At 33.8% G+C, this 27,600-nt stretch overlaps 1 protein-coding gene across 6 annotated transcripts in view; it reads left to right on the plus strand.

Annotated features, from left to right (window-relative positions):
* The window catches only part of CRPPA (CDP-L-ribitol pyrophosphorylase A), a 387,693-nt gene that overhangs the window by 327,510 nt on the left and 32,583 nt on the right, over window positions 1–27,600 (plus strand). The window lies entirely within an intron of this gene.

Below are 27,600 nucleotides of genomic sequence, written 5' to 3' on the forward strand. Positions count from 1 at the left end.
GAAAAACATACCATGCTCATGGCTGGGAAGAGTCAACATTGTTAAAATGTCTATACTATCCGAAGCAATATCTAATTTTAATGCAATTCCTATTAAAGCTCTATTGTCATATTTTAAAGATCTTGAGAAAATAATACTTCATTTTATATGGAATCCGAAAAAAACTCGAATAGCCAAAACATTACTCAGCAATAAAAACAAAGCAGCAGGAATCCGCTACCAGACCTGAGACTGTACTATAAATCGATAGTGATCAAAGCAGCATGGTACTTACACAAAAACAGAGAAGTTGATGTCTGGAACAGAATGGAGAACCAAGATATGAATCCAGCTACTTACCGTTATTTGATCTTTGAAGCTGATTAAAAACATTCAGTGAGGAAAAGATTCCCTATTTAACAAATGGTGGTGGGTAAACGGGCTGGCAACCTGTGGAAGATTGAAACTGGACCCACACCTTTCACCACTAACTAAGATAGACTCTCACTGGATAAAAGATTTGAACTTAAGACATGAAACTATAAAAATACTTGAAGAAAGTGCAGGGAAAACTCTTGAAGGAATCGGCCTGGGTGAAAACTATTTTATAAGGAGGATTCCCCAGGCAATTGAAGCAGTATCAAAAATACACTACTGGGACATGATCAAACTAAAAAGCTTCTGCACAGCCAAGAACATAGTAAGTAAAGCAAGAAGACAGCCTTCAGAATGGGAGAAAATATTTGCAGGTTATACCTCTGATAAAGGTCTAGTAACCAGAATCCACAGAGAACTCAAACGTATTAGCAAGAAAAGAACACATGATCCCATCTCAGGGTGGGAAAGGGACTTGAAGAGAAACTTCTCTGAAGAAGACAGTTGCACAGTCTACAAACATATGAAAAAAAGCTCATCATCCTTAATCATCAGAGAAATGCAAATCAAAACTACTTTGAGATATCACCTAACCCCAGTAAGAGTAGCCCACATAACAAAATCCCAAAACCAGAGATGTTGGCATGGATGTGGAGAAAAGGGCACACTTCTACACTGCTGGTGGGAATGCACACTAATACGTTCCTTCTGGAGGGATGTTTGGAGAATACTTAAGAGACCTGAAAATAGACCTGCCATTCGATCCTATAATTCGTTAACTAGGTTTATTCCCCAAAGACCAAAATTCACAATATAACAAAGACATCTGTACCAGAATGTTTATTGCAGCCCAATTTATAATTGCTAAGTCATGGAAGAAGCCCAAGTGTCCATCGACCCACGAATGGACTAGCAAATTGTGGTACATGTATATCATGGAATATTATGCAGCCTTAAAGGAAGATGGAGACTTTACCTCTATCATGTTTACATGGATGGAGCTGAAACATATACTTCTTAGCAAAGTATCTCAGGAATGGAAGAAAAAGTATCCTTTGTGCTCAGCTCTGCTATGAAGCTAAATTATAGCTTTCACATGAAGGCTATAACCCAACTATAGCACAAGACTATGGGGAAAGGGCCAAGGAATGGGAAGGGAGGTGGGAGGTTTTGGTGGAAGGAGGGTAATGGGTGGAGCTACATCTACGGTGCATCTTAGAATGGGTACAGGCAAATCTTACTAAATGCAGAATACAAATGCCTACATACAGTAACTAAGAAAATGCCATGAAGGCTATGTCGAACAGTTTGATGAGAATATTTTAGATTGTATATGAAACCCACACATTGTACCCCTTAATTGCACTAATGTACACAGCTATGATTTAACAATAAAGAAAAATAAAAAATAAAAATCTGTATATTGATTGTTTTATATCTGGGTCCATGTTCTGTTCTATTGATCTATGTCTCTGTTTTTGTGCCACTTCTATGCCTTTTTGATAACTATAGCTTTGTAGTATAGTTGGAAGTCTGTTAATGAGATGCCTCCTGCGTCATCCTTTTTACTTAAGATTGCTTTTGGCTATCTGGACTCTTGTGGTTACAAATGAACTGTTAAATTACTTTTTATAGGTCTGTGAAATATGACATTGATATTTTAACAGAGATTGCATTGAATTTGTAAATTACTTTGGGAAGTATAGACATTCTACCAATGTTGATTATACCAATCCACAAGCATGACTTGTTGAATCATTTGGGTTATCGGCAATTTCTTTCCTAAGTGTCTGGGGTAGTTTATTTCCTTTGTAGCTATCGTGAATGATATTTAGTTTTTGATTTTACTCGCAGTTTGACTGTTATTGGTGTATAGGAATGCTACTGATTTGTGTACCTTGATTTTGTAACCTGAGAAATTGCTGAATTTATTCATCAATTCCAGAAGTCTTTTGGTATAATCTTTAGGGTGTTCTTGATATAAGATTATATTGTCAGAAAAGGGCAACAATTTGGATATCCTTTATTTCTTTCTCTTGCCTAATTGCTCTGGCTAAGACTTTCATTACTACGTTGAGTAGAAGTGGTGACAGTAGACATTCATGTTTTCTTCCAGTTCTTAGGGTGAATGCTTTCAACCTTTCCCCTATTCATTATGGTGTTGGAGGTGAGTTTGTTATATATATCAATAATAATTTTGAGATATATTCCTTCTGTGCCTAGTTTGTTGAGTACTTTTAACATGAAAGGGTGCTAAATTTTGTTGAATGCTTTGTCTGCATCTATTGAGATGATCACGTGACTTTTATTTTTACTTATGTTCATGTGGTGAATCTCATTTATTGATTTACGTATGTTGAACCATCCTTGCATTCCGGGCATGAAGCCCACTTGGTCATGTGGATTGCTTTTTTGATATATTGTTGAATTTTGATTGCTAGTACACATATTTTGTTGCAGCACCTGTGCTAAGATAGTGGTTTAAAATAAGCTGTTTTCTTAACTTTAATCCATGCAAAATGATAATCATCACATAACATGTTAGAAATGTTTGAGAAATCCAAATGAAGTAAACTCATAACTAATGAGGTAGCCACTGAGTTAGGTCAAACAAGAGAATAAATGGAACAAATAATGTGATTGAATTTGCTTAATATTATGGAAAGATCCCCTTTGGAATAATGTGGTAGATGAATTGGATAGATAGGGAGTAGACGGGGGCAAGTATAAAGGAAGCAAGGGTAAGTGAGAGGTGAAGAAAACGTGAGACTTGACAGGATGATGGAGAGGAGAATACAGGGTAGATTCATAATACTAAAGGGTGGAATTGATAGGTACATTCATAATATTGAAGGATAGAATTGATAGGAAGGAGGGGAAGCCTAGGATGATTCCAGTTTCAAGCTTACTGTCAGCCTGGATGGTCGGGATATCAGAGTAGCAACCAAGTAAAAAGAAACAGCTGGAAGAGGGAGCTGAAACATGTGTTCTGATTTAGAAATCTCATATTATTTCATTAATTATAATAATGTTCAGGATCACTTGCTTTTATCCTAATAAATACAGACATGTTCCAAAATCATATTGTTTCCATATGAGAACCCTCTCCCAACTCTTAGATGTTCTTCCAGGGTTTTTCTTCAACTCTAATTGCTTATCTTCTGTCTCTCCAAATCAGAAAATCAAGAATAAGCTTATGAATTTCACTTCTTTGCTCTTTAGGGGGATAACAAATGGAGCATTTATGCTCTGAAAGATTTTTCCCAGTGCTTCAAAAGCACTAAAAGTATTCTCCTTCATAAAGAAGTACTATAACTTACTTTGAAGTCTTTGAAATTAAAGAGTCTCTCCAGACTCTTAAATTGGGAGTGAAAAAAAAAAAGTGTCTTCACTGCTGTGTTATGTTAGGCAAAAGATGTCATCTCTTTGGAGCTTTATTTTTGCTATTATGGTATATTGGTGATTTTTTAAATTGAGGTTGGCTTGATGTCAAGTGATAGTCTTCCTAAAATTATATGAAAAATTCTGTGTCTGTCAATGCAGGCTTTTTTGTTCAGCAGCATCCACAGTCTACATGTCAGTATGCAATATATCCTACATCTTTTTTTCTTCAGTAATAAGCACAAAACATATAAATGGCATCCATCTTTTTTAATGAAAAGGAAAAAAATCTTTTTAATAAAATTAGTTTAAAGACTCATTTTTATCCACAGCTTTCATCAGATGTTTAGGATTCTGAGAGCCCAAAAGAAGTTGTAAAAAAGAAATGTTATGATCATTTGACATGAAGACTAGGATTTCTTGCCTTAAAACCTATATATATTGATGGGGGTGAAAATATTCAACATGACAAAAATGGGATTGTCTTAGTTGTTGGCATATTACTTTATAAATTCATTCATATATCATGCCCTGTCTTTTAGTGTTTCTATGATCTTCTGAGATGCCATCAATTAAATTCCAGTATCTAGTCCTTGAGGTAGAAGAAAAAGTGGGGAAAAACAAGTCAAGTCACAAACAGGTCACCAGAGGAGAGGATTCTGGTGTAGTCAAAACATCTGCCATGTGACTCTTAAGATTGGGAGCAAATTTGGATTTTTTTTCCCTTCACTCATGTAAGCCACCAAAAAGGATGTTATAACCCCTTGGCAAAGCCCTTTGAAAAAGCTGCCAGTGTCTATACTGGACATAAAATTAGGGTGCAAAGTACATGTGTGGGCAAAACCCACCAAAATCCTGCCTGAGAGAGCAGTGACAATTACTTAATAAAGCAACTGAAATAAAATGAGTATTGATCCTACAACTGTTTTTAAGTTAGAACCTTGGCCATTGGTTTAATATATTAATACAACACACTTCTTTTATAATGCAGTTATATAGTAATGATTTTTTTAATCTCTCTATAACTTGTATACAGGATTTAGCTTCATTTGTATTTGCTTAATTTAAAAAATGGAGTAGTCTTTAAGATATGTATACAGAACCTGTATTAGCCTTAGGCATGTTTATGCTGTTTCCACCCCTTTAACTTCCCCTTCTTATCCCTTCTCTATCCTGGAGAGCAGTGTTTCTCTAGCTGAAGTTAAGGAATGCTGCTTGGTTTTACTGTGTAATTTCCCTCGGTTACTGTTGCTATTATAATATGTGCCTAGTAAGTAGCTTATACATTTGACTGTTGAACAGCAGGAGTGTTAGAGGCTCCCTGCACAGTCAAATCTGCATACAAACTTAACTAATGATAGCTTCCTATTGAACAGAAGCCTCCCAGTAACATACAGTCCATTAAAATATATTTTATGTATATGTCTCGATACAAAGGAAAAAGGAGGGCAGCCTCTGTGGCTCAGTGAGTAAGGCACTGGCCCCATATACCAAGGGTGGTGGGTTCGAACCTGGCCCTGGCCAAACTGCAACAAAAAAATAGCTGGGTGTTGTGGTGGGTGCCTGTAGTCTTAGCTACTCGGGAGGTTGAGGCAAGAGAATCGCCTAAGCTCAAGAGCTGGAGTTGCTGTGAGCTATGATGCCACGGACTCTACCAAGGGTGACAAAGTGAGACTCTGTCTCTAAAAAAAAAGGAAAAAAGAATACACAAAAATACTTTCAAAAATGTATACTTGAGAGTAAAAATTCCTTATCATCTACTTTTGTAAACCACATGTGTTCATCAAAAAAAAAACATATTTTGCGTGTTATATGTATTATTACATATTCTTACTATAAAGTGAGCTAGAAGAAAGAGTTGTTAAGAAAATACGTACACAGTTATGATTTAACAAAGAAAAAATAAAATTATTCAGTTTCCATTTACCTAAAAAGAATAAAAGGAAAATCAACAGAAAGACAGATGTATTTACTATTCATTAAGTGGAAGTGGTTCATCATACAGGTCTTTGTCCTCTGTACACTGAGTAGGCTGAGGAGGAGTAAGGGGAGGGTTGATCTTGCTGTCTCAGGAGTGGTAGAGATGGAGGAGGTGCATGGGGAGGCAGCAGAGGCAGGAACAGCTGATGTGACTGTTAGTGAAAAATACTTGCATGTGACTGGTCCCAGTGTAGGTTAAATCCATGTTCAAGGGTCAGGTGGATATGTGACTCACCACGACTTCAATGATGTCTGACCTGGTCTTACGGCCTGTCTAGTGACATGAGCCCAGTGAACACTTTTTTGTGTATAGTAGGAATACGATTTGCAGCAATTTTTGCACCACTAAAATAAAAAGAAAATGGGTGAATGTAGAATACTCATGGTGGTAATAGCTGGCCCAGAGCTCTGGAAAAAGAAACATCAGTGCGCACAAAGCGTGTTGCTTTGTACTCAAGTGTATCAAAGACGAATTTTGGATATTAACATTTGTTAAGTTTTCACAATAGAGTCACTAGTAAAATACAAATCAGTAATATTTAAAGGTATTAATCAAAGGGAACTATGTTTAAAAGACTTGTATGATTTGTTGTAAAATGAAGAACAAGAAAATCTTGAATGTGATTTCTAGTTCTAATCTGGGCAATAATTATAATAAAAATATTAATTAGTATACAACAAATACATTTATAGTAAATACATCTTCTTCTCCTTATGATTTTCTTAACATTTTCTTTGACCCACCTTATTGTAAGAATATAGAACATAACATATTTAACATATAAAATATGTATTAATGGACTATTTTTGTTATTGGTAATGCTTCCATTAAACAGTAGGCTATAAATTGTGGGGGATTCAAAAGTTATATGCAGGTATTTGATTGCTGGGAGTGTCAGCACCTCTAACCCCTGCATCATCAAAGGGTTACCTCTGTGTGTGAGCATGTGTTTATGTATAAAATCTGCGTTTAGTTTTCTCTTTTGCTTTGCTTTAATACTGTACACATATTTCATGTAGATTGTGAAGCAATATGTAGAAAGTCATGTTTTAAATTGTGAACCACTCAAAAGCTTTGGAAACAGTCTTAAAATTACATCCATAACTTTAAACCAAGATGATGCCTTTCATGTTGATATATTAAGGATGGAATTAATAATATGATTGCTTTTTTTTGGAAGTACAGAATGGAAAATAATAATTAACATATTTTCTGTTGTGTTCTAACCTCAACTTCACCACGTTTCAGTCTTACTAATGCTCATCATACGTATTTATTGAGTGTAATAAAAATAGCCCAAAATCTTTTAAACAATAGTAATGCTACTTTTAATTCACAGTAAGGCAAGTATTTTCACCCTTTAGAATCCCTAATATAATATTTTGAGACTTAATTAGGAAATAGTTATTTAATACTTGAGAGTATTCACATGTAAAGTCATTGTTTTTCACTTCTTTAATAATATCAAGTTTATGTTATAATTTATAAATCTTATATAAAGTATATTTTATAAAATATCACTACTATCTATGCTTATTCAACTTGTATCAAATTGATATTCACATATTTTAGTTTCACATATTTTATAGTATTTTTCTCCTGCTTCTATCTTTTTTATTCAATTTTAGTGTATTGCAGGGATATAAATGTTTTGGTTACATGGTTTACTTTTGTACTGCATGGGTCAAAGTTGTAAGTGTGCCCTTCACCTAGATACTGGACTTTGTAGCTATTAAATATGATCTTGATTATAAAATATGTCTCTATTTATATATAAAATGTTAACATTGCATAATTTATGATTTCTGTTTTCTCTTTTTTTTTATTTTTTATTTTTTTATTTTTATTAAACCATAGCTGTGTACATTAGTATGATCGTGGGGCACCATACACTTGGTTCATAGATCGTTTGACACATTTTCATCACATTAGTTAACATAGCTTTTGTAGCATTTTCTTAGTTATTTTGCTAAGACCTTTACATTCCACATTTACTAGGATTCACATATACCCTTGTAAGATGCACCGCAGGTGTAATCCAATTAATCCCCCTCCTTCCCCCTCCCTCCCCCCTCCCTCCCCTCCCTTTCCCCTTTCTCCCTATTCTTAGGTTATAACTGGGATATAACTTTCATGTGAAGGTCCTACATTAGTTTCATAATAAGGGTGAGTACATTGGGTTTTCTCTTTTAAAATGCAGAGCATCTTTTCTATTAGTTAATAATTGATTAGCACATTTACACTGGTGATATTATATAATCATTATTAATGATTTTAAAATTATTTATAGAGGAATAGAGCATAGATTCTTTTCTCTGCTATTTTGAATTTCTGCAGAATCCAAAATGCTACTAGAGAATTTATGTGGCTCGGCTTTGTTAGGATTCTAATTCTATGAAATCTTTGGAATGAAATTTACTGATTTATTCATTATAAATGAATAAATTTTAGTTTTTTAGTCAGCAGTAACTCAATTTGCTCATAGTTTTTAGCCCTCAAGACTTCATACTATATTTACTAATGTTTGCCTAGAAAAATTACATTGAAAATTAGTCCTTATATTCTCCTTAAAATGAAGTTGTGTTTTTTGTCATAAAATAATCTAACATGCTATAAACTATAATATCATGCAATATTCATATAGTATTTAGTTGCAAAGAATGTTTGTATATGAACGTAAATACATAAATAGAAAACATGGGACAAATACGCTTGAAAATTTCTAGGAAGAAAATAATTGATTTCTTTATGTTATATTAATAATGCCTTTTAAAAATGTTTTTCTATCTCTCTACAATGAATGTATTTTTCATCATTATAAATATACATGCTCATTGGATTGGCATTAATAAAACGTTATCTGCTGGCTGTAACAAGAAAGGGAAAATAGTATTTCTGCTCCTATATGAACAGAATGTCTTTATTTTAAACTTACATTGATTCAAATAATAAACTATCACAGACCACATTCCTTTACATGATTATCTCAAGTCCTTTTGACTATAAGACCAATCATTTTTCAAAGACTACTTTCTCAAGGTAACTGAGTAGATTTTTTGGTAAGTTGATGATTTTAGTCTCTGGTTTCTGTCTTGAAGCTCCTTTGTTTTATGTTTGCCATGAACCAAAATATTACCTGCCTGAAAGAGAAGAAAGATTAATAAATGACAATTTCTTATTTTTGGCTTATTTAGTCATTGAGGGATACAATACTCACTTTACTTACATTGTCTCATCTATCTGCTAGTGTGCTTGTGAATCCTGCTAGCTGTGTTAACAAATCCTTTTTTTTTTTTTGTAGAGACAGAGTCTTACTTTATCAGCCTCCGTAGAGTGCTGTGGTGTCACACAGCTCACAGCAACCTCTCTTGCCTCAGCCTCCTGAGTAGTACAAAATCTTAAGAAAGAAAGTGTCTGTTGACAGTTTTTATTGGTGATTGAAAAACATGCTGTGATTTGAATGTCCCCTCCCCCAAGAGCTCCTTTGGGAACTGCAGCCCCAATATTATAGTGTACAGTTTTGGGAGGTGGGGCTTAATGATGATTGATCAGGCAGTAAGGGATTTGCTCTCAGGGTTGAGTTCATGCCATTAGCACAGCAGTGGGTCATTATTATGGGAGTAGGTTCCTTATAAAAGGCCTAGCTTGGTGTCCTTCTTTCAATCTCTGGCATTTCTCTTCACTCTTCTACCATAGGATAATGCAGCAAGGAAGCTTGACATTGGACTTTCTAGCATCTAGAACACCAAGACAATAATTTTTTTCCCATAAATTACCCAGTCTCTGGTATTCTGTTATAGCAGCACAAAATGTACTAGGACAAGGCACCTTTAGTATTTTCTTGTAGTAGAAGGTGCTCACTTAGTAACTACTACTGACTGACAGCCTTAAATCTTTTCATTCTAAAAACAGCAAAATAGAATGGACTTTCTTTTTTATACCATATTTTATTTTTTTTTATTAAATCATAAATACACAGATCATGTATACTTTAATGCATTTATGAGGTACAATTTGCTGATTTCATATAGAATTAGGAGTGTTTACACCACACTGATTAATATATACCTCATCTCATTTACTTAATTGTAAGACATTTATACTCTATACTTAATAGATCCAACATTTTAAATATGAGACAAAAAGAATCATTAAGAAGTATACTTCATATTTTCACAGTATGTTTGAGGATTCTTTCAAGTTCAGTCATAACATTTAGCTTCCTTAATAGTGATGATTTGTTACCAGAATCTTTTTAACATTCTCCACCAGTAGCCGTTCTATTAATGTTAAGGATACCCTTCTTAATAAGACAGGGAGCATTCTGTCTTAACAATTAAAATTTAAAAAAATTAAGTTTAAGAAACGCTAATGATTCTTAAATAGAAAAATAAAACTATTAACTATTAGTTCCTTCAATATGCTGTTAAAATTTTGTGGTACAGATTTTTGATAAATCTATTGTTAAAAAGTCATTTTGCTCATTTGCTTAAAAAAAATCTTTATTCAAGTGTAAAAGTAAGAGTCTTTATATTTTAAATTATTTAAATCTTTGTCACCCTCAGTAGACTGGTACAACATCATAGCTCATAGAAACCTCAAATTGTTGGGGTATTGGTCTCATTCTTCCTCTGGCTGGTCTCCATGTCCTGAGCTCAAGCAATCCACCTGCCTCGGCCTCCCAGAGTGCTAGGATTATAGGCATGAGCCACCAGGCTGGCCCTAGAGTAAAAGGCTATAAATAGTGATACAAAAATACTATCAATATGTCAAATGAATAGCACCAGTTTTATTGTTTCTAGAATGTACCAATGAGGTAAAAATCATGAGCTTCTATCAACATTCATGATTCATCTATAAAAATTTATAGGAATCAATGTATACAGTTATGATTTAATAAAAAAAAATAAAATAAAAAACAAAAAAATTTATACGAGATGAAATGATAGTTTTATCAATTATACATATGTAATTAGAATTTTACTATAATTTTATGGATCAATTAACTGGTTACCTACAGAACTACTTTAGTTTATGAGGATGCTGTGTATCATCTTTTTATTTATAAGAAATATTATGCTAAATGTTATATTTTATACAAATGGTACCATAAAATGCCCTTGATTTTCTTAGTACCAAAGCCTCTACCTATACATATACTTACATGATATTTATTATCAGGGTTTCTAGCACCCTAATGAGAAATGAATGGCTGTGGCATGAAGAGGACACGTGTCTGTCTTCTGCGTTCCCTGTAGAATGCTGTTCTAGTTGGTGCCTTCCCTAATACTCCATACTGTCACAGATTTGCTCTGTCTTTCCATGCTGTAGAGGGAGAGACTGCAGAGGTTTCAACTTCTTCAGCAATTTATATCCTTACTATATGTCACCTTAGGGAGGAGGATCCAAAGCTGGGGATATTCTTAGCTCCTCTGGACGCATTTAAAAAGTAGATTCTCAAGACCAGTTGAATCTGAGTCAACCCAGTTCCTTCCAAAGCGCCAATGACTTGGTTCATGGTGACTTGATGAAACAAGCCATGTAGAACTAATAATTTTTTAATCTCATGTTTGTTCTTCTAAAATATAATTTTATTGTGAATATATAGTATTATAATTTGAGTCAGCTATTGATTTTCCTGTGCTTAAAATAATGACATGTTTTAACAATATCACAAAATGCTTCTGATATAAATAAAGAGACTGCTTAGGCAGTGGTTCTCAACCTTCCTAATGCTGCAGTGTATTTTCATTGTTAAAAAGGGGTCATGACCCACAGGTTGAGAACTGCTGGATTAGCGGTTAAAGAGCTTTCATCCTTTGTAAATATTAACTAGAAATAAAATAGCATGGAATAAATTTAAAACTTGGGAATAGTTACTTTAAAATTAAATTTCAGATTTACTTTAAGCACACAATATTCATTTTTTTTTCCTGGATATAAATTGTTTCAAATCAAAAAGGTTCCTTAAGTTTCTAAAACTTAACTAAAAGAGAATTTCATTTTTATCATTTGACATTGTTTTCTCCTGTACAAGAAATAAAGCATTCTTCATGTAGTTTTATTTCTTATCTGTTGTTTTATTATAGCAAATCAACTAGTTTTTATTTATTTGGCAGGTTTGTTTATTTAAGAAAGCCTTGAGGACCATTTCAAACATATTAGTTGGCAAGAAAACAATCTTTACTCCACAGGTCTGCATCAGACCCTCCTCCTGTTACGTGTTGGAAATCAGAGGTGACAATTATTTTCAGATCAAGTCCTAATGATTCATTGTCAATTAGCCATGTTCTCTCTACACACAACTATCTACGTGGGCACATCTTTTACAACCTAATTTAAGTTTTTGAGTCTTAAACATGCTCTAATTCTAAGAAGGGGCACCTCACTATATCATGTATATACAAAATGTGTGTGTTCTTTTTTGCCTGAATATGATAAAATTTTAAAGAATAAAACTGTATAGTTTATAGAAAAAGATTTGCCTATGAGATATATCTTATGATTTTTCATTCATCTTATAATTGTGTTTATTAGACTGCCAATTGTCCCAGTTCACTTGTGATGGGAAGTGTGAGAGGATTAATCTATAGGTAGTATGATTTCTCCAAATCTCAGTCATTTGAAAGGACAGATTATAATGCTTGTCACTTGAAGGAAAGAATATTGTGTGTTATAACTTCTTTAGCTACAGGAATTATTGAAATGACGGTTAACCTATTTGCAGAGTAATTTCTGTATATCAACAATATCCTACTTTTACTCTGTAATTACATATTCTAAACATTTTCTATTGTCCAAGAGTCAGGAATATTTCACTGTGGATACAGAAATAATAATTGAGTTCAATAAAAATGAGAATTACAGTTTCAAAGTAGAAAACATTTTTCCTAAGTTTTAATGGAGGTTATAGATACATATTTTCATTTATTTTGAGTGAGCATATATGTACATATTTATGGGATACAGAGTACTATTTTGATACATGTATTACAATGTGTAATGAGACAATCCAGTACTTTTATATTTTTGATAATCCCTAACAGGTTATGTCATAGTGGTTTTGATTATTTGCATTTCCCTAATGATTGGTGACCTTGAGTATCTTTTCATATACCTGTTGGCTATTTGTATGTTTTCTTTTGTGAAATGTCTATTCAAGCCTTTAGCACATTTTTTTAATTAGGGTATATTTTCTTTTCGTTGATTAGGATGAATAGGTTTTTTTATCGTTTCTTACATGTTTTGGACTTGTAAATACATTCTCTCATTCTGTGGGTTGTCTTTTCACTCTTTTGGTCATTGCTTTGGTGTGTCACACCTTTTAACTTTGATGAAATTCCATCTATTTTTGCTCTTGTTGCTTGTACTTTTGATGCCATGTCCAAAAATTTATTTCCCTAAACCACTGTCAATAAACTTTTCCTCAATTTTTTTTTAGTAGCTTTATAGTTTCAAGTCTTATGTCTAAGCCCTTAATATATTTTGAATTAATTACTGGTTATGGTGTAGGATAAGGGTTCAACTTAATTCTTCTATATGTAGTTAATTTTCCCCACACAGTGTATTGAAGAAACTGTCTTTTCCTGTTGAATGTTCTTAGCACTCTGTGGAAGAGGAGTTAACTGCGAATGTACAGATTTATTTCTCAACTGTCTATTGTGTTTCATTGGTCTATATTTCTGTCGTTATGCCAGTGTAATACCATTTTGATTGCTGTGTCTTTGTAATATAATTTGAGGTCATGTAGTGTGATACCTCTAGCTTTGTTCTTTTGCTCAAGATTGCTTAAACCGTTTGTGGTCCTTTTTGATGTCATATGAATTTTAGGATTTTTTTTTGCTATTTCTGTGAAAAATCTCAAGAGATAGAAATTGCAGTGGATCCATAGATCATCAGTAGTATAAATGTTTTAACAATATTAATCCTTCCAATTACATCTTTCTACTTATATGTGTTACCTTCATTTTTTAGAATCAATGTTTTACAGATTTCAGTGTGCAGACATTTCATTTCCTTGGTTAATTTATTCTTAAACATTTTATTTTTTCGATGGATTGTAAATGAGATTGTTTTCTTAATTTATTTTTTAGATAGCTCATTCTTTGTGTATAGAAATGTAACTGATTTTTTATGTTGACTTTTTATCCTGAAACATTAACTGAATTTATTTCTGATTTTTGGTGACCTATAAGGCTTTCTATATATAAAGTCATGTCATCTGCAGACAAGGACAGTTTTGTTTATTTCTTTTCAGTTTGAATGCTGTTTATTTCTTATCTCCTTAATCTAGCAAGGTCTTTCAGTACTGTATTGAATAGAAGAAGTAGCTAGAGTGGGCATCAATGTCATGTTCCTGAACTTGTAGAAAACATTTCACATATTCACTGTTGGACATGTTAGCTGTGGATTTGTGCTCCGCAGTCTTTGTTCTGTTGAGGTACATTTTCTTCTATGCCTAATTTCTTGAGAGTTTTTATCCTGAAAAGATGTTGACTTTGATTAAATGTTTTTTATGCATGTACTGAGATGATCATATGATTTCAGTCCTTTATTCTGTTAATGTGGCATATCAATTTATTGATTTCCATATTTTTTTTCAATCTCAACCACATTGCCTGTTTTATTGAAACCTTATGGCCATGTTTAACAAAGTATATTTTTGTTGCTCTTGTAGGATTTTCTCAAGTAATAGAGTGATTGATGCCACTGAGATTTCTGAACATACCTTTAATCCAGATTCTATAGTCAACAGCTATGAAATTTAGATTTTTCCATCAATTTTTAAAAAATTTCAGAATATTACATGGGTACAAACATTTGGTTACATAAATTGCTTTGCTACCATTTGAGTCAAATTTGTAAGTGTGCCCATCACACAGGTAGTGTACATTGTACCTATCAGGTGTTAATTTACTCATCTGCTCCTCCCCCTTCCAACCTACTTGAGTTTTGGTAAGTATTTACATATGTGCACGTAAGTGTTGATTGATTGGTTCTAATTTAATAGTGAGTACACGTGGCATTTGTTTTTCATTCTGTGTTACCTCACTTGGAAGAATGGTCTACAACTCCATCCACGTGAGTGCACCATTTTCTACAGCTGAATAGTACTCCATGGCATACATATATGACATTTTATTAATCCACTCATGTATTGATGGACACTTGCACTGTTTCCACGTCTTTGCAATTGTGAATTGTGCTATGATAAACATTTAAGTGCAGTTTTATTTTTTATACGATGTCCCCACCCACCTTGGGTAAATACCTAGTAGTGGGATTGCTAGATGGAATGTTACGTCTACTTTTAATTCTTTGAGGTTATCTCTATACCACTCTTTATAGCAGTTATACTAGTTCACAGTCCCACAGCAGATCGTCTAGTGTTCCATCTGTTTGTATCCATGCCAGCATTTGTTGTTTGGGAACTTTTTGAAAACCATTGTCACTCGGGTTGATACCTCATTGTGGTTCTGATTTGCATTTCTGTGATGATTAGAGATGTTGAGCTGTTTTTCATATATTTTTTGGCTATTTGAAAAGTTTCTGTTCCTGTCTTTTGACCACTTTTTAATGGAGTTGTTGTTTTTTTTGCTGATTTGCTTGAGTTCTTACTAAATTCTGGTTATCAGCCCTTTATTGGATGCCTAACACAGAAATATTTTCTCTCATTTTGTGGATTGTCTTTTTACTCTAATGATTGTTTCTTGGCTGTGTATTAGGGTTTTTTTTTTGTTTTGTTTTGTTTTTTCAGTTTTTGGCCAGGGCCAGGTTTGAACCTGCCACCTCCAGTATATGGGGCCAGTGCTCCACTCCTTTGAGCCTCAGGCGCCACCCAGTATATAAGGTTTTTAATTTAATTATGTTCATTTTATTTTTATTGTTGCTATTACTGCTTTTTGGGTCCTTTTCATAAATTCATTGCCTAGCCCAATGACTATAAGAGTTTTTAACAATGTTTTCTTCTGTAATTCTTATAGTTTTGTGCCTTAGGTTTAGGTCTGTTATTCATAGTGAGTTAATTTTTGTGAGTGACGAGACGTGGGGATCCTGTTTCAGTCTTCTACATTTGGTTGTCTGGTTTTCTCAGAACTATTTATTGAATAGGGATTGCCTCTGCCACCCCCCCACCCCCACTGCCACACTGTGTATTTTTTTGTCTGCTTTGGGAAATATCAGATAGCAATATGAGGATAGTTTTATACCTGAGTCCTCTGCTCTGATCCATTAGTCTATGTCTTTGTTCTTGCACCAGTTTCATGCTGTTTTGGTTCCTATGGCCTTGAAGTATAGCTTGAAGTCTGGTGAGATGATGCCTCCAAGTTTGGTCTTTTCCCTTAAGTTTGCTTTGGTTCTATGGTGTCTTTTCTGGTTTCATACTAACCATAAATTATTTTTTCTAGATCTATGATAAATGACATTGGTATTTTAATGAGGATTTCATCAAACCTGTGGCTCACTTTCAGTACTATAGACATCATAACAATGTCAATTTTGCTGGTCTATGAGCATGACATGGTTTTACCTTCTGTTTATATCCTCTGCTGTTTCCTTCTTCCTTGTTTCATAGTTCTCCCTGTAGAGGTCTTTTATCTCCTTAGTTAAATATATTCCTTCTTATTTTATTTTCTTTGTTACTGTTGTGAAGAGTAATGAGTCTTTGATCTGGTTCTCAGCTGGACTGTTGTTGGAATAAATGAATGCTACTGATTTGTGTCCATTAATTTTATAATATAAGACTTTGCTGAAATTCTCAATTCTAGGAGCTTTTTGTCAGAATCTTTGGTGTTTTCTAGATAAAATAGAATTTCCATTTGGATACTCTTGATTTTCTTCTTTTGTCTGATTGCTGTGGCTAGGACTTTTGGCACTATGTTGAGTAGAAATGTGGGCAACCTTATATGGTTCTAGTTATAGGCAGGAATGCTTTTTGTTTTTCCCCCTTCAATGGGTTTGTCATATGTGGCTTTTGTAATTTTGAGGTAAGTCCCTTCTATGCCTATTTTGTTAAGTGTTCTTATCATAATAGGGTACTGAATTTTGTCAAATGCTTTCTCTGTGTGTTTTGACAGAATCATATGGTCTTTGTTTTTACTTCTATATAGGTACTAAATTATGTTTACAGTTTTGTATATGTTGAACCATCTTTGCATCCCTGAGTTTAAGCCCATTTGATTGTGAGGTGAATTATTTTTTTGATGTGCAGCTGAATTCAGTTTGCTAGGATTTTATTGAGAATTTTTTGCGTCTATGTTCATAACCTATACTGTCTGTTGTTTTCTTTTTTTTTTTTTTTTTTTGTCAAGTTCTTTCCTCACTTTGGTATCAAGGTGATATTGGCTTTATAAAATGGGCTAGAAAGGATTCCTTCCCACTTGATGTTGTGGAGTAATTTCTGTAGGATAGGAGCCAACTCTTCTTTATAGGTCTAGTAAAATTCAGGTTTGAAATCATGTGATCTGGGATTTTTTTTTTGTTGGAATATTTTTTTATTGTTGCTTTAATTTCAGCACTTATTTGCCTGTTTAGGAATTCTGTTTCTTCCTGATTGAGCCTAGGGAGGCTGTGCATTTTTAGGAATTTGTCCATTTCTCCCATGTTTTCAAGTTTATGAGCATACAGATTTTTATAGTATTCAGAGAGGATATCTTTTTATTTCATGTTATCGATTTATTTGCATATTTTGAACTGTCTTTGCTTTCTAAAGATGAATTCTACTTGATTATGCTGATGTTGTTCCATTCAATTTGTTTCGCTAGTATATGTTGAGGATTTTTAGATCTGTATTCATCAGGGATATTGGCTTTTAATTTTCTTTGCCTGTGGTGTCCTTATCTGGCCTTAATATAATGGTAATGGTCTCATAAAAAGAATTTAAAGGTCTAGCTAAACATTGTGGCAGGCACCTGTAGTCCCAGCTACACAGGAGGCTGAGGCAAGAGGATCCTTTGAAGTCAAGAGTTTCAGGTTGCTGTGAGCTATGATGCCACAACATTTTACCAAGGTGACAGATATTCTGTCTCAAAATGGAAAACAAGAGTTTGACCAGGTTTGACGTTGCCTTCTCTTTAGATGTTGGCACAGTTCACTAGTGAAGCTATCTTGTCCTTGGATATTCTTTCTTGGGAGATTCTGATAACTGATTCCTTATCAGTTATTGGTCTGCTCAGACTTTCTATTTCTTCATGATTCAGTCATGGTGTATTGTATGTATCTAGAAATTTAATCATTTCTTTTAGGTTATCCAATTTTTTGGCATGTAATTGTTCATCGTAATCTCTCATGAGTATCTACATCCTAACACTTATCCTACTTACCGTTGGCTTAAATAGATGGCATAGTCCATAGATTTCACCAGTAACCTTTTTTTGCACTGTATTTCCAATAACTTTGATCTTGAATTTGTTGCATAAGAGAACAATTTTTTCTTTCAAGACAGGGTCTTTCTTTGTCACCCAAGCTAGAGTGCAGTAGCAAGACCATAGCTCACTATAGCCTCAGACTCCTGGGCTCACACGATCCTCTTGCTTCAGCCTCCTGAGTAGCTCTGACTACAGGCATGCAGCAGCACACGTGGCTATTTTATCTTATCTTTTCTTTTTTTGTGGTAAAGGTAAAGTTCGCTATATTGCCCAGTGCCCAGGCTGGTCTTGAATTCCTGGCCTCAAGTGATCCTTCCACCTCATCATCCCAAAATTCTAGGATTAAAAGTGTAATTTACATCCTTTAGGTATAAGAGAAATTTTTTTATTCCTTGAATATCATGTGATAAATCTTTTCTGAGTGGTGGAAATTTTTACCTGCTGAATACTCAGGTGCCTCACTCCTAGAGAAGAAAATTACAGATGAGTTGTTTGTTTCTGTTTTGTTTCTAAGATACGATAATGATTGTGGTGGTAATGACCATGATGCTTACCCTGTACCAGGCATTATTCTCAGTGGTTTGTATACATTAACTAGTCAGTCATAAGACAAAAATATATTTTCCTTTTCTCAGCATGATTTGCTAGCTGTGATCTCTGAATATAGAGTAAAACTGCCAAGTCTACCCATTTACAAAAATTTACTATTATTATTTGGCATTTATTATTTATCTTTAAATCACCTTGTTGAAATTTTATTTGGATATGAAGAAAGCACATTATAAGTGAACTATCATTGAAATTTACTGCTCTTTTCTCTGGTGAGTTATAATACATTAATGTTCTAAAATGTAAAAGTGCTTAAAATCTCATTAGAAGTTAACACAGGGTAGAATTTTAAATTATACATTATTCTTAAGAATTTGATTACAGATCTATACCTACAATTTAGAGACTGTATTTTGAGTAGCCTGTGAAATTATGCAAAGAAGTTTAAAATATTAGTGTGTAAATATAAATCTAGGAAAACTCTTATCACATATTTTACTGTTCTTTAAAACATGAGAATGGTTTGTGGATAATTATTTGACCAAGAATAGCTTAAAATCCAAAAATTTTATCTGCATTTACATTTAAATTGCCAAGTATCTCAAATTATAAATAATGATTTTCTCTTTCTTCAAAATGCAATATAGAACTTTATTTCTGAAAGGAGAAACCTTTTCCTCTTAATTGTGATCCTGTATTTAAATTATTGCACAAGTTGAACGTTTGACATTGATAGATGAAAATATTTCTGTGTGTACTCAGTAGGAGAGCAAGGCTTGCATAAAATTACCCCTACTATTATTTTGCTAGAGAATTTCTTATCATGCAATTTCAAGTGTAGTCAAATAAATCATGTTCATAGCACACTGATAGTTACTAGCTTGAGAAGGTTAAGAATTACAATGAATGGTAGAATATATATGGTACATTTTTAGTATACCCTTTAAAAATGAAATGTTTTTACATTCATATTTACATAGCTCACTTAAATCACTTGTGTTTAATATTTCAGAATTGTTAGTCTTTGTGGAACTCTAAATCAAAATTTTTATACAGCCATTTGCTCATTTAGGGTCTGTTTTTTAGCCATTTGCATAAATTAGAGAAGAAAATATGGCAACATTGATTTGTGGTTATTTTCTATTAAATTTAGGTATGGAACTTGATTAAATATTTAAGAATTTTTATGTTTAGAATCTTGATGTCAAAGTAATCTGTTTATAAATTGTAGTTTTCTTATTCTTACAAAGGGTAAGAGAAGATACAGGGATTTTTGAGTAGCCAGCTGCTATTCTTGTACAAAAGCAGCCACAGACAAATCCTAAATGTATGAATGGCTGTGTTCCAATGATGCTTTAATTGTAAAAACAGAAGGCAGCCTGCATTTGCTCTGAGGGCAGTGGATTCTTGACTTCTGTGTAGGATACCAACTGACATGGAAGGAAGAAGATACAAGAAACAGGATGCTAGTTAGACAAGTAGGGAAGGCCACCTAAGGAAAGATTCTTAATATCAGGTCTATTAACCACCTTAAGGCATTCACAAGCAAAAGGTTATATATTGCTTTGTCTTTCTTGTGAAATGGTCCACATTCGTCCTCAGTGTTTGGGGCATAGTAGGTGCTCAAAGAACAGTTATTTAAACAATAGATGAATAATTCTCAGCAGTTCATGACCCCTAATGTTAAAAATTATTCTATGCGTAAGAAATGCCAGAAATGTATAAATATGCTAACTATGGACTAATGGAAATGATATACAGGCGATACTGAGAAATGTTTGATACTCAATGAAACTGCTATCTGCCGAAGATTCAAACGTCTAGAAAGTCTTTCCATGAGTAGAAAGGGCATGCTATATAATTGAGATAAAAACAATTATATATGGCTTTGATTTTTAAACTATGTGTAAAGGTTTGACAGATTCCTGTATGATTCTGTATGTGGAGAAGTGGGCCAGAGAGGGAAAATTCCACTACTGCACTCCATCCTGTGCTGTCTTTATCCAAGACAATTCAATTTTGTGTTATTTCTTTGTCTCCGTGTAGTAATTTATTTGCCTGAAGTATATTAGACCATACTCCTTAAAAACATTATTGTAATAGTAACTGGATAACATACAATCATGATGATACTTACATTTTCATGTTTTGCCCTTTTGGTACTAATTTTTGAAGATACTTCAAATTTATGTTCTGTATGTCTCAGGCTATAATCAAAAATGGTTTTAACCCCCTCTTTACCCCAAGGTATGGTACCTTTGCCTGTTCTGCTCTTGCATAGACAAATACTTTCTTGAGGCATTATGGATATTTCAGCTGCAAATGATTTGTCCTACCCAAAACATTATTATTGTAGGTGATATGAAGAGCAGACATTCTTTAGAAATGATGACCTTATTTTCACATAAATATCTTTAACTATAAAGACTTCACTTAGAGAAGTATGTCAGATATTTGTGATTGGTTGACATACTCCATGATCTGTTAACTTTACCGATTTTCAAGGCATGCTAGCTTCAGCATTATCTTTATGTTATCTATTTTTCTTCACTTCGAAAATGAATAAAGCTTATGTTGTAAAATATTTTTCCTATGGGATATTTTCCTGATGTTTTAATAAAGCATCACTAGTTTAATGAACATTCAATGCTCATATTTTGTATAAGATTATAATTGCAAGCACATACTATACAATTCATCATGGGTTGTTTGTATACTGTCATATTAAAAAGGAAAAGTCACAGTTACCTTTAAATCTGGTATAGAATTATGCAGTTTATTTTTAAGCTATTTTTCTATAAAATGTTATAGAAAAAGAATAGATACCAAAACTGGATATACTAATGAAAAACTCTAGCAGAGGGCAAATCTAATTGAAAGGAAAGTTAAACTTCTTGATGGAGTAAGATGATTGAAAATTAATTTAAATATTATATAGTATTCTTTTGTTTATTTATTATTTTTGAGGCAAGGTCTTACTCTGTCACCCTGGATCAAGTGCCTTGGTGTCATAACTCACAACAACCTGAAACTCTTGGGCTCAAGCAATTCTCTTGCCAAAGCCTCCCAAGTAGCTGGGACTACAGGTACTTGACAGAGTGCCTGGCTAGTTTTTCTGTTTATTAGTAGAGATGGAGTCTCTCTCTTGTTCAGTCTAATCTTGAGCTCCTGAGCTCAATCAGTCCACCCACCTCAGCCTCCCAGAGTGCTAGGATTATAGGCATGAGCCACTATGTTCAGTTTAAATATTATGTAGTATTCTTAATTATATCTTAGTACTCTGACTTTGGGCTTAGGATTCAGAATATGAATTTTGTGATGCAAATGTCTGGACCTTAGCACATGGTTAACTATATCAAAAAGATTGAAATGTAGATTGCTAGAGTTGAACATTAGAGTTCTACTTTCTGAAATATCTTAATGTTATTGTCTATAATATAGTTTTTCAAAAATTATATTAGTAGATTCAAACTCAGCCCAAATTATAAAGCACAGAGCTTTCAGGTACATGGAATATATTTAGAAAGTATAACCTAGATGCAAGTTTTTAAATAACTATATATCTAATTATTAAGAGATCTATATGTGTATAAATAGATGAATTTTCCACTACTCTTCTTTCACATCACCCAAAGAAATATTGGACATATACTTTCAGCCATGAAAGATTTTCTGTGATGAGCTGATGTTCCACATATGTAACATAATAAAGAGAGCTCTAAAACACATTACCGAAATAAAAATGTCTCCAGCACAAACCAGGAGTTACTTAAGAATAAAGACCACGTGTTGTTTAGCAATTGTTTGCACTAAGTTGTAACTCTCTTTTAGGATCTGTGTATTTGAAGTCAGTCTATTTTGTAATTGGGTCTTCCAACTGGGCTTTAAACTTGAAATTCATAAAGGATAGAGCATAGTCACAAAAGCAAAATGATTTCTGAATTCAGATGGAACTGAATTTAATACTTGAAACTATTACCTATTTGCTTTTGTAAACTTGGATGAGATATTTAGTCTTTATGAAGTTTATTTTCTTCTTCTATAAGCTAAAATAATATATTGTATTTTTTTGGGGGGCGTGGTTTTTGGCCAGGGCTAGGTTTGAACCCGCCACCTCTGGCATATGGGACCGGCGCCATACTCCTTGAGCCACAGGCGCTGCCCCTGTCATATTGTTAATATATTGAATGAATTAACTTAAAATACTTGGTTAGAGGTACGCAAGAGGTCTTAGTTCAGAGCTATACTTAAATATCTTGAATTCTATACTTTGCCACAGGAATTTCTAATTTATAGTAAAAAATAAAATTCTTGATTTTTACATATGTGCCCAAGGTGAATTATGAATTTTACTTTGCATTTTGTCTACTCTTCCACAGTAATTGATTTCAGGTATTACACAATTACATTTTTTACCTAAGAAGTTACAGTTGAAAAGCTATTGAGAAACAGACGCAATAGTGTGAAAATTTGGGAGGCAGTAAAGGAGCCAGCTGAAAAGGAAGCAACATGCTTCTCAACCTTTGTTCTTGGGATGAAGACGTGAATCTTCCATCTGCCAAGGGCATGGAAGGGAAATGGCACATAAATACATTCTAGAGGGCACAGGAAGAGTTTTCATGCTTCAGAGGTAAATGGATAACAATTACCATAAATAAGTTAAAAATAGTATGGAAATAGTTTTTCATGGGGTATTAACAACTGAAGCCAGAAATGTTTGTGGTTACTCATATGGAAATTGCCTTGTTAGATGAATGTACTGACTGGACCCTAAGTAGTCAATAATTTGTGTGAGCTGTTACTTTCAAAGTTCAAAGTTCTGCATAAAGTGGCTCTGATTTCAGATAAAGTTTGCATATGTTGGTAGAATTATCATTTCTTTTTTGAATCATTTATGAGCAGGATTTTTTTTTTAGTGGAAAAGAAAAATCTTCCCTCTGGCTTCGTTTATTATCAGAGTGTAATGTTCGTGTATGCTTGCTTAAGTGTTCATAACAAGCATGTGGATCCCAAAATGGGCTGCACAATTATTTCTGGGGATCCTTGCATCTGTAATTGCTGCCAGCTGAGGAAGCAAAATTCCAAATAAGTTGAAGAACTTTCACAAATGGCACTTAACATAATTAGAAGGTATTAAGGCTCAATATATAGTTTATATAATAAAGTCCTACCTAACCACAGAAAATTCAAGGGCCAGTCAAATGGAGGTCTTCACAGAGGTATATGTTAACTTTTTGTGTGACACTGTACTTGTTTAGATTTATTGAAACCTTTTGCCGCTGCAGTAGAAATTATGCCTGTTACAAAAACCTATTGCAAGATTTTTCTATTTTGTTGTGAGCAAATCAAAGAGCCTGTCATAACTGGTGAAAACATGGTCTTTAAAAGGTGGAAAATCTGTTTTTGTTCGATATTTGCTCAGATATGTTGGAATAATATGGTTTTGAGATATTGACTAAGTAGTATTACATACTTAATGAAGAGCATATTCTACTTTAAGGAAATAATATTAAAAAATTCAGACTCCAAAACATATATAGTGGTAAGAAATCATACTCTGAAATTATTCTATATTTTGTAGAAAAGTTTGACATAACATTCAGTTAATTCTAGGATGTTTCATAATGCCTTTGCTTTGTGATCAGATTTAATTGTGTTCAACTTTTTGGGAACATTTCTGTTAATAATGTTTTGACATATGTGATTGCAAGGTGGCTACAATTAAATTATAATTTACAAAATTGAGAAATATCAGGATTGCCCATATCCCGAGGTCATTTCTGTTATCATTTAATCTTATTTTTGTAATTACCTGTCTATTCAAACTTTGGAGGGGTTCTTGACTTATTATTATTTTATTATTATTATTATAGGTGACCCTTGAACAATGCCAGGGTTAGGTGTGCCAATCCTCCATGAAGTCAAATTCATGTATAACTTTCAATTCCTCCCAAACTTAACTACTAATAGCCAACTGTTGACCATACACTTTACTGATAACATATACAGACAATTAACACATATTTTGAATGTTATATGTATTATATACTGTATTCTTACAAAATAAAGTAAGCTAGAGAAAATTGTACTAAGAAAATCATAAGGAAGAGAAAATATGCTTATAGTACTGTACCATATTTATTGGCGTTGTAGTTTACATTGTCTGTTTATAAGGTAAGTGGTCTGTCTGAAATTGTGGGCAACCACAGCAGCAGATCTCTGTCTACTGTGCCTGTCAAGCAGTTCAGCCTTTTCTTGTGATGCCAACTTTCCTCTGATCTGAGGGGAGCATAGCCAACATCACTAGTGGCACTTCATGTATCCCCTGGTGTTATTCTAGGTTTACAGTATTGCATGAAGAACAATGAAAAATACCTGAGAACTGTGAGAAATCACTTTTTACTATGACATTCATTTTCTTGGAGAAATGAACTGATCATGCTGAGATGATTAGGATGACGTAGTATTTTAAGTGGATACTCGCAACACTTGTGCTCCCCGTACTAGCAGCAAGAGGTAGCTAGGAAATTGTTATATTAGTACAGTTTGTAATGTATAAGAGTTAATTTCATGCAGTTATGACTTTGCAGTTGCTTCTGTTTCTCTTGACTGAGAATGGCATATTTGTGTTTTTGTAAGTTTTGATAAATTTTAACTTTCTATATTTGTATATATTTTATGACATTTTTATGGTAGTAAATGGTAGACTAGCATCTCCCTGTGTTTTGTACATTCACGACATACCTTAAAAAATTTTTTTTATATTCCTAGGCTATGTAATTCATTTGTTTTTTTATAATTCTCACAAATCTAAAAAATTTTCTTATATGTTTATTGAAAAAAAAAACCTCATGTATAAGTTCACCCATGTAGTTCAAACCCACATAGTTCAAGGGTCAACTGTATTTGGAAACCTTATTTAGGTTTCATATGAAGAAATTATCCCCTCAACATTGTTTTCTACCCTTCCACCTCTTTCTCACCTCCTTAAAATACGTACTGCCTCTCTAATTTCACTTTAATGAATAACATTTTTCCTGTATAAAGTTGAGTCATTTTAAAGTCCTATTTTCTTTCAATAAGTGGGTTCTATATGTACTTCCTTCATTATGTATGTAAGACCCATCTGTTTAGATCCTGTCTTCCTCACTGTAGTCAAGGTCTCATTATACTAATTATTCTCTAGCTCTGAACCTTTGATACCAACGTTGTTACTAACTTCCACAAAACAGAAAGGGAGCACCAGTTAGCCAAATTCTTAGCCACTTTATAACAAGGATGGTCTTTTCTCTAGTTTCCTAAAATAATATTATTTTTTAATAATATTTCCATCTGAGGTTTGATTTAGATGACCTTTACTACTCTTTCTTTTTTTTTTTTTTTTTTTTTTTTTTGAGACAGAGTGTCATTACGTTGCCCTTAGTAGAGAGCCTTGGCGTCACAGCTCACAGCAACCTTAGACTCTTGGGCTTAAGTGACTTTCTTGCCTTAGCCTCCTAAGTAGCTGGGACTACAGGCACCTGCCACAATGCCTAGCTATTTTTTTGGTTGTCCTTGTCATTGTTGTTTGGCAGGCTCAGGCTGGGTTTGAACCCGCCAGCTCCGGTGTTTGTGGCTGGCGCTCTAGCCACTGAGCTACAGATGCCGAGCCACTACTCATATTTTTATTAACATTCTATTTGGTGATACTTAAGGCTTTCTTTGTAGCTCCCCTCTCTTCTTTTTGGACCCTCACTCGAATTGCCTTTAGCAGTCTGTTCACAACAGTAATGTATGCTTTGTTTGGTATGTACCTCTTTACTCGTCATCCATTTCCAAAGCCTTTCCCACAGTTTTACATTTTGTTACAGTAGCCACCACTTCTTGGTATCAGTTTTTGGTCTTACTCTGTTGAGGCTGCTATACATAGCAGAATGCTAACAGAATACCATAGACTGGATGGCTTATAAAGATAAGCCATAAAATGAATTTACTTCACACAGTTCAGAGGCTGGGAAGTCCAAGATCAAGATGCAGGTAGGTTCCGTGTCTAGTGAAGACCTGTTTCTTGCTTCAAACATGGTTATCTTCTTACTGTGTCCTTACAGGGCAGAAGGGCTTATTATCTCTTGGGTTCCTTTTATAAAGGCACTATTCCCAGTAACGAGGACTTTTCTTTTATGATCTAATCACCTCCCAAAGGCCCCAACTCCAGTATCACACCAGAGATGAAGTTCCAACATATAAATTTGGTGGGACTCAAATATTCGGTCTGTAGCAGAGAATTTCATCTTCAAAGTGTAAACTTCTAGGAATACTTTTCAGATGTCATTCAGTTGGGCCTAATTTAAAAAATAGGATACAGAAACTCATTATGTATCGCCTATAAATCATGGCTCATTAGTGGACTAAAGGAAAAGAGAACATCGCGGGAAGCCGTCCAATTAAGTCTGTTTGGCAGAATAAGGGGTAAGGTTAGTGTTAGGAAGTTGGCACTTGCCCTTTGGAAGTCCATTGCTCAATTTAAGAATAGAAAACATAGAGCAGAAGAGGGATTTGCATTCATGGAATTTTTCTTTTTATTGTTTAATTCTCTCCTAAGGATCAAATCAGACATGCAAGGTAGAGTCTGCTGGGTGCCCATGTGTTTTTCATTGTAGAAACTTGATTTTATTTTGGACAAAAAAACTGATTTCCCAGTCCATCTTGCAGTTTGGAGTGGCCTCTGTGTTGTAACTAAAGATCTTTTTAGGCTTTATTTAGAGATACCCTTTGTTCTTCCCCTTTCTTCTTCCTTCCTAGAAAAAATCCAATATTTCACCAATAAAGAAACATAAATGATGAAATCTTTTGTTTTCAAAACAGAATATCACACATTCCCAAAAACAAAAAACTTAAAAATGTTTGTATTTAACATTATAATGACTTCATTATTATGCAAGTTTTGCCTATAACTCCTCTCAAGAGTCAAGGGAACTAATATTCTTGGGG

Source organism: Nycticebus coucang, chromosome 11 (assembly GCF_027406575.1).
Source record: "Nycticebus coucang isolate mNycCou1 chromosome 11, mNycCou1.pri, whole genome shotgun sequence".
Classification (NCBI taxonomy): domain Eukaryota; kingdom Metazoa; phylum Chordata; class Mammalia; order Primates; family Lorisidae; genus Nycticebus; species Nycticebus coucang.